Source organism: Pinus tabuliformis, chromosome X (assembly GCF_031772625.1).
Source record: "Pinus tabuliformis cultivar Carrire ecotype Pingquan chromosome X, CPIR1, whole genome shotgun sequence".
In the NCBI taxonomy this organism is placed as follows: Eukaryota; Viridiplantae; Streptophyta; class Pinopsida; order Pinales; family Pinaceae; genus Pinus; species Pinus tabuliformis.
The window spans coordinates 1198512039-1198520948 of NC_142308.1; positions in this window are offsets into that span (position 1 = coordinate 1198512039).

The following is an 8910-nucleotide window of genomic DNA, read 5'->3' on the forward strand; positions in this document are numbered from 1 at the left end:
GCTTATCAATAATGGTTAAATCAAATTGTTGCAATAAAAACAACCATCTAATAATGCGAGCATTTACATCTGGTTTGTTCATTAAATACCTAATTGCAGCATGATCAATGTGTACAAAGGTTTGATAGCCTATGATGTAGTGTCTAAATTTATTTAAGGAATGTACTACAACTAGGAGTTCCTTCTCGGTTACCGTGTAGTTTAACTCTGCCATTGACAAATTTTTACTAATAAAGTATATGGCATAAGGTAACTTTTCCTCAACTTGCCCTAAGGCTGCTCTTATTGCTTTGTTCGAGGTAGTTGTGTGAATGTGGAAAGGTAGGGCCCAGTTTGGGCCTCTCAAAATTGGGGTAGTCACCAGTTTACTTTTCAAGATATCTAGGGCTTCTTGACAGGTTTCAGTCCATATGAACTCAACATATTTTCCCAAAAGACCAAACAATGGAGAGGCTAACTTACTAAAATATTTAATGAATCTTCTGTAATATCCCGCTAAGCCTAGGAAACTTCGGACATCTCTCACCTTTTGAGGAGGTGGGACCCTTTGGATGATGGCAATTTTGTTGGGGTCCACCTTTAATCCTTGCTGAGAGATTGCATGACCTAGCACAGTCCCTTCAGTCATCAAGAATTCACATTTTTCCATATTGAGGGACACGTTCATCTCAATACAGTTGTCCAAAACTTTTCCCAGGTTAGATAAAGCTTCCTGGAAGTTAGAACCATAAGGAGTAAAATTATCCATATATATTTCCAGTGCATCATGAACCAGTTTAGAAAATATACTCAATACTGCTCATTGGAAAGTGGCGGGAGCATTGCATAAACCAAAAGGAAAGACCTAGTATGCAAAGGTACCCCAAGGACAAGTGAAAGTGGTCTTATCTTGGTCTTATGGGCTGATTTGTATCTGATTGTACCCGCTAAACCCATCTAGGAAGGTAAAAACTTTTTCCCTGCCAGACCATCTAACACTCGATCTATGAAGGGAAAAGGAAAATGGTCCTTTATGGTGGCCTTGTTTAGTTCCCGATAATCAACACAGGTTCTCCACTTACCATTTTTCTTTGGCACTAGCACCAAAGGAGAGACCCATTCACTGTCAGAGATGGGATAGATGAATCCTACATCCAGTAACTTTTGCAATTCTTCCTTGACAATGTCTTTAAGGGCTAGATTCATCCTCCTTTGAGGCTTCCTGACTAGTTTGCAATCTTCCTTAATGTAAATGTGATGAGTACAGACTGAAGGGTGCACTCCCTTCATCTCCTTATAGCTCCAGGTGAAGGCATCTAAATGTTTTCTCAATAAGCTACACAGTTCCTTCTCCTAGGAGGTTGATAGGGATGAGTTGATTTTCAAGGTTCTTTCTAGGCCAAACTCTGTATTCTTAACTCAAAGAGAGGTCGGGTTGGCCACACAGAAATCAGCTAAGGGATTGTCCTGGGCTTCTTTCACTAGATCTTCTAATGGAAAAATATTGGGGGGTGGATTCTGAATTATATTTTCAATGATATCATCCTCAATTTGCAGTTCCCCCCCATGGCAATTTCTACTGTACACAGTGGTGCAACATAGACCTCATCCTTGTCCTCCTCCTCCAACTAGAGAGGTAGATCATGTTCTAGCAAGGGTTGGGTAGGAGGGTATAGGATTAGCTACTTGGACATATGCCCATTCTTGATTGTCATGTTCCTAGCTCGACAACTAATGTAGGCATCTGCAGTAGCCAACCAGGGTCTTCCTAGGATGAGAGGATACCTAGTGAGCTTTGCCTTCAGCTGGAGAACCAAGAAATCAGTAGGGTACTCCCAAGAATCAATGGAGACCATCACATCCTCCACAATCCCCTCAAGGGTCACGGTGGAGCAGTCTTCTAATTGCAGTACTGTCATGGTCTTTCTCAAGGAGCCTTGGAGTTTGAGCTTGAGCATGGTGTCCTTTGTCATCACATTAATGGCAGCTCCCGGATCAATCAAGGATGTGGGATCATGGTGCCATTGATGTGGACATAAACTACTAGGCTTCCAGGGTCTAAATATTTTGGACAAATTCCCTGCCTCAACATCAGGTCGGACAGTTGTCCTATGACATTGATGGTTGGGGCATCTTTCTTGTGCCTGCCTAGATGCCTGAAGCACTTCTCTTTGATTATCTTATTGTATATGGGCACATCCTTTATGTCTTGGAGAAGTGGTATCTTTACACATAATTGTTTCAATTCTCCCAGAAGTTCAGTTTCTTCTAGGGTAGGTTGTGTTGTTCCGGATAATCTCTCAGGAAAGGGTGGAATTGCTTTCGATTCACTTTCCTCTTTATCTTCCTCAACCTCCTTAGGGGGAGGCTGGCTGTTTGGGAGAACCTTCTCAAATCGCAGGTTAATCTCCTGAATCTCCACAGCATAGGTTGGACATGATGGTTCCCCACTATATACTTGCTAATCATGTATGTATTTCAGGTTTAGGTTCAGTTGAGCAGGAGGAAATGGTTGTGGTTGAGCAGGTGGTGGAGGTTAAAGAGTGGGAGGAGAGTTGTATTGGGGCCTCCACCCCTGATGAGATGCATTCCACTGAGGCTATGGCTGAGCATAGGAGTGAAATGAGTGAGTGGCTGGTTGAGCATGATATTGAGATGGATATGACCAAGGAGGAGGTGTGGACCAGGAAGGATGAGCAGGGGGACCCCAAGAAGGTATGGAAGTGGCTTGATTGGGGTTGTAGTATGCCTGGGAAGTCCCTTGCATTCCCTGCTAGTAAGGTCTAGGTCCATGTGGTCTCCTTTGGTTCATGAAATAGAGTGGTTCAGTGGCTCCTTCAGCCCCTTGGTATACAACTTTAAGTCCGGGCAAGGAAGGGCACTTATCTATAGAATGATCTTCTTCATAGACTGAACAAACCTCTATAGAGTTCAATGGACATTTGTTCCTAGGATGCCTTCTGGTGCACCTGGGACAAAAAATGATCAAAGCCCTCTCTACTTCCTCTTGTTTCCTTTTGATATGCAAGGTATCCATTTGCATGGAAAGAGTCTGCAACATCTCACTCTTGAAGTCTTCCAGCATGTTTCCAAGTTCACCTTTGAGGGATGAACTAGATGAGGAGATACTGGCTATGGGTTGACTCCCCCTACCTCTCTTTCTGGCTGCCCTAGAATGGTTTCTAAGAACATTCTTTATGTCTTCATAAGGTAGTTGGTAGATGTCTCCCCTAACTAGTAAATGGAGGGTGTCTAGAAGGTCTTCCAAAATTCCCCTAAGCAAGACCAACTTCATAGATTCATGGTCAAGTGTCCACCTGGCCCTTTTATAACTGAGCTGGAACCTCTCTTCATAATATTCCAAGGATTCATCACTTCCCATGGTCATTTGGAAGATTTCTTCCTTGGTATCTTTTGACCTACAGTAGTCCCTATATTTGTTATTAAAGGCTTACTGCATCTGAACCCAAGTTGTGATGATGTTGCTAGGTAACCCCATGAACCAACGTAATGCTGCATCCTTGAGGGTAGAAGGAAACAATTTCAACTTCTTCTTATCTTCTGCATAGTCATAGGTTCGACAAATATCAGCAAACTCAAATAGGAAGGTGTCAAGATCTTCTATAGTCAATCCATGGTAGTGAGGTAGGGCTGAAGGGCTTATGTTCTTCATTTTAGTGTCCCCATTGGTCTCTCAGATGGGAAAGGTACCCTCTACTCTTTCTCCATTCCCCCTAGCATTTCTGTTTTTAGCCATTGTCTCAGGAGGGATGTTTTCTTCCTCTTCTTCTCCTATAGGTTCTTCAAATATCTCTGGTTGTTCACCTAAAGGTTCTTCTAGATCACTGCCACCGAAGAAGAGAGAAGGGTGGCTTTGTGATGTGGTGGGGGTGTTGGGTAGGAATTTTCCTGAATTATATCTATTCCTATGAGGCATGAAAGGAAATCTCTATTTGGGTGATTTTTGTTTTTTTCTTCTTGTACCTGCAAAACTGAAATTGATTGAACGAACGAATTGCAACCACTGAAATGAACTTGCTGAAAGGAAATTGCATAATCGAAATGAAAGCAAGGAAATGACTAATCTATAATGAAAATTGTAGAATTGAAAGGACTAATCTACTTTTGCTGAAATGGAAATTGCAGAATTGAAAGGGTTAATCTACTTTTTCTGAAATGGAAATTGCAGAATTGAAATGACTAGTCTACTTTTGCTGAAATAGAAATTGCAGAATTGAAATGAAAGCAAGGAAATGCAGAAATTGAAAGAAACAACTACTCTACTTTTGTTGAAATGAACTACTTAGCAGAATGTTGCAGAAGAAAATAGAAGAAAAGAAGTAATCACAAAATACTCTGACACTTCCCCGGCAATGGTGCCAAAAAGTGGTGAGCACCAGTATTGCAGCAATAATGCTGCAACTCCTGGGCTTCCTACTTTACTTTTATCAACCCGGTAGTTCATAACAAACTTGGAAGCGATGGTGCTATATGCACAAGTACTAGTTCTTACTGCAGGCTATCACTTGGTCAGCTAACGCAAGATCACTAGGAGCTCAAGCCAACTTCTATGAATTCCAGAAGAAGCTTTATATGTGATGAAAGAAAGGAAAGCTTACTCTACAGAGGCTACTCTACTTGCAGAAAGAGAAAGAAGACTAAAATGTGAAGTAAACCTAGAAAACCATAATTTACCGACTAACCCTACTTTTGCAAAAAAGAGGTGAAAATATAGGAAATGAGTGCCATCACCTACTAAGGAAGTAAACTACACTTATTCAAGCTATTTCTAGAAGAAAATAAGAAAGAAACATCTTTTTTGGATTTCTATGTATTTTATGTGAAATTTTTATGCATGTAATTTATTTGTTTGTGGATGTGGCAGTGATTAGGTGTCAATGGAGGGCGAATTTGGGATTTGCGGCGGTGTAGGAATGTGTGGAGGGGTTCTACGAGGCCTCTAGTAACCTTCTAGAGGCTTCCCCTGCAATCAGACTTCAAAAAGCCACGTATAGGAAATTCTACAAGAGGCTACAAGGGATCTACAGGAGGATCTACAAGAGGGTCTATAGGAGGATGCCGAGGGCTGTCTTAGAGGGTTTCAAGTTTGAGAAATGGTGGGAAAGGGTAGCTAAATACTAGAGGGATGTGTTATGGTGTCTAAAGTTCATCAAGGATGATTAGGAAAGAAAATGATGGTTGGATTTGTTCAAGAGACGAGAGGAAAGCTTATGAGAAAAATGAAGAAATTAGTGCATATTTTTGAAGGGATGTGAATGATCTGTGAAACATGTAGCAAAAGAGATGGTGATGGAAGCTTTATTGAATTATTATGAGCAAATATGTACTGTAAGAGAGCTACAACTCAAAACACTGAAACTGAGCAAGAAAAGAACTCGCTGCCCCAAAAAAATAGAACTATATCTCATGTTAACCTAAATTTTGATCTAGGAAAATAGAATGTTGAACAGTGCTATATGGAAAGGAAAGCATGGAAAGAGATTTCTTGCAGAAACATAAATGAGCATGGAAAAGTGGATCTGAAGCAAAGCATTAATCTCTAAATCAAATTCTAACACTAGAAATTGCATGGGAGAAGCAAAACTGTGTTTTTATGGCGGCAAGTAGACCTTGACCTCAGTTCATGGTCCCAAAGGGAGGAAAGGAGGTAAAGGATCTGTTGATGGCTGTTCTGTATCTCTCACTTACCACTATGTAACCTACTTTAGCAAATTGAAATGGAAACAGCTATGTGAATCACCAAAAAGCAACCTATTTTACTAAGGAAGAAATCTATCCAACAACAACTAATTCATGAATTGCAACAAAACATATAAGTATAAAACCAAAGGTGTCAGGTAGCTTGGGTTGTGCCCTAACCTAAGAGCTTCAGCCCTTTGAAATAACTCAGTGCTAGCTCAGAAAATATTTCATCTCCATTATCAAAATAATAGTCACATTACATAAGACTGTTCACAAAAGTAAGCTCAAAATGAGCTAAGCAAGAGTTGCAACAAAAGTGAAAAAATTTGACTAACATCCAACTAAACTACTGAGCACATAAGCCCTCCTATTTATACAACTAGAGCCTCCAACAACTCTCCTAAATTCAAGGAGTCTTGGCTCCCAAGACTGGAGATAGACAACAGTTATCCTTCACTTGCTCGGCTGCCCCTTTGATGCATTGATGTGGCTGCTTGTGCTCCGAGCTTTCTGAAGGAGGATTCGAGGTAGGGGGTCATAAATGAGGGGGACACCCTCCTACAAATTCTCTCCCTTGTTTTCCTCGAATATTGGTTGTCAAATTCTCATTAAACCTTTGACTTTGTCTCAAAATTGACCAAAAATCTGCATAAAGCACACATTAGACTTCATGGCATAATGACTAACCCAATTCACTCTATTAGCATAAATATAATAAAAAACATGCAATAAACTAATGAGAATGGTGGATTAAGCTGATTTAGGAGGCCAAATGAGCCCATATAATTACCCATTTATGGGGCTCATAACAACTGCCTCATCTTTAAGGGCCAACAAACATGATTTCAAGTTTCAAAGCTTGTTTTGTTAAACTACATCTATGTTTCCTATGTGTTAGTTTATTCAAATAGAATTTTCAGAGTGGTAAATTGCCTCATATCTAATACAAATGGGAAGAGAATCTAATCCAAATGATTTTTTAGGATCAAGTAAAAAGAAAAAAAAATTGACCTTTACAATTGAAACTTGAAATTGGGATGAGCTTCATTAACCAAAAATATTGTTAACTATCAATGCAACCTAGGAATTCGGTGATAGGTAGCGAAGTTAATCTCTTTCAGAGATGAGGAAGTTGCATATTTCTTTACATCACAAGTTTTCATCAACTTTTGACTCAATTAATAATTCTCATTCCAGAAATTAACAAAGTTACTAGTTTTTCAAATGGTGTAGTGTTTGGTGCTAACAATGTTACTTATTTCCCTTACATTTATAACTAGCATTTTTGTGTAGGTTACATTGGATAATAGTGATCCATTGGTTTCCATAGTATATGCCTTTACATTGGAGAATAATGGGTCGTTGATTGGTATATTATATGCCTTGCAACTATAGAAGTAGTTGTACAGGGTGCAAGAACATAGTTAATAAATAAAACTCTATGAAGTATCCCTATTGGTGTAGCAAGTGGGCTATAAATTGTTCATTTATAGATCATCAAAATGAAGCATAGTTGATAGGTTAGTCTATTCTCCTTTTTTGGATTGTCATTCATCTATTTTCTTCTATGAAACTATAAATTTGTGTTTGGAACTAATGCATTTTTTGGTTCATATTTACATTGAAGTTGAAGTGGAGTTTAAATCCCTTCCACATATAGATTAGATTTTTAATATGTTATTTTATTTTAATTACTTTAATTGGGTAACATTGTCTTGGGCCAACCCAAAGCTAATTTATTTTGTTACATTTCATAGTTTTACACCATACTCAAATTCATTATAGAACTATCTTTAATCATCTTAATAAATTGTTTTTTTTCCATGTTTACATTGCCACAAACTTTGCTTGTACCCACTCAATAAGAAACTAGAAATTACAAAAAGAAAATGAATGCTTTAGAGAGGAAAAAATAAACTTTTTGAAAAAGGGTACAATGAATATTACAAAAGAAAAAACGTAGGAGGATCACTCTCAAAGAAATTTCTTATTCATTGATAGAATTTAAGTATATGTGAGAATATATATGACGTTTGGTACTGTGTGATGGATTGTCTCAAAATTTTCTACGTATTCAGCCTTGGCATATTATGCCATAATTTTTTAATAATACAATTTTATTACAGATATTTTTTGGTCAATGATAAGGAAATAATAGAGACATGAGTGTTATTGGAAATTATTTTGGAATTAAAATTAATTTTAAAAAATCATATATGTATATATATATATATATATATATATATATATATATATATATATATATATATATATATATATATATATATATATATATATATATATATATATATATATATATAGATAGATAGATAATTAAAATTAAAAATGATGTATTATTATTATAATTAAATATACCAAATGGTGATCGCTACTCGTCGGTGGTAAGTATCTCTTGGAATGCATTTGGATGCATGAGGATGCGTGCCAAAGTTGATATGGAGGGATACATTTTGGATTACTTTGCCGACCGTTATGACAACAGCCACCACATCAGACTCAAGACCTAAACATACTCTTTCCATCTTGTTCCCCAGACGTTGGGATTTTTTCCTCACTTGTTAATCTGGGTGGAGAATTCCAAGTTCCAGTTTCTCTTGGTCTTACACTGATGAGTCTTTAGTATGATTTGTGACACTTCTATGGGTTTAGTGCCTCGGTGGGGAATATATGGCCTTGCACGAAGGAGGTAGGGGTTGATTCGACCGAGACTTCACTCGAAGCACTGAGTTTTTCTGAAAATTTCTTGTACCGTAATAGCCCCATCACTCACTAAATAATTGAAGGGACTCTCTCTAATCAGAATGGTGTTCTATGGTTTTCATCTTGTGCATTTAGTGGGGTTTTGGGGGGTTTGGTGTCTCTCAGGGATATTGGAAAGCCTCTCTATTCTATGTTTTATTCAAGTATGGAGGTGCCCCACCCTAGTCTAGGGTTTTCACATAATGTGAGAGTATAAGAGGGTTTACTATTTCACGGGGCTTCTAAGTAGGTGGGGGATGAAAACACTAGGGTTTCAGTGGGTATATCAACCACTCTATCATGGGTACCCTCCATTGGTATCGATGTTGATATAGCCACTTATAAGAAAGGGAAGAAGATGAAGTGTACCTAGGCCAAGGAACAAGATATGGTTTTGATATTGGGTGACGGTCTTTAGTTCGACGAAGTCATAGACACTATAGATATGGTGATTATTGGTTGGGTCCA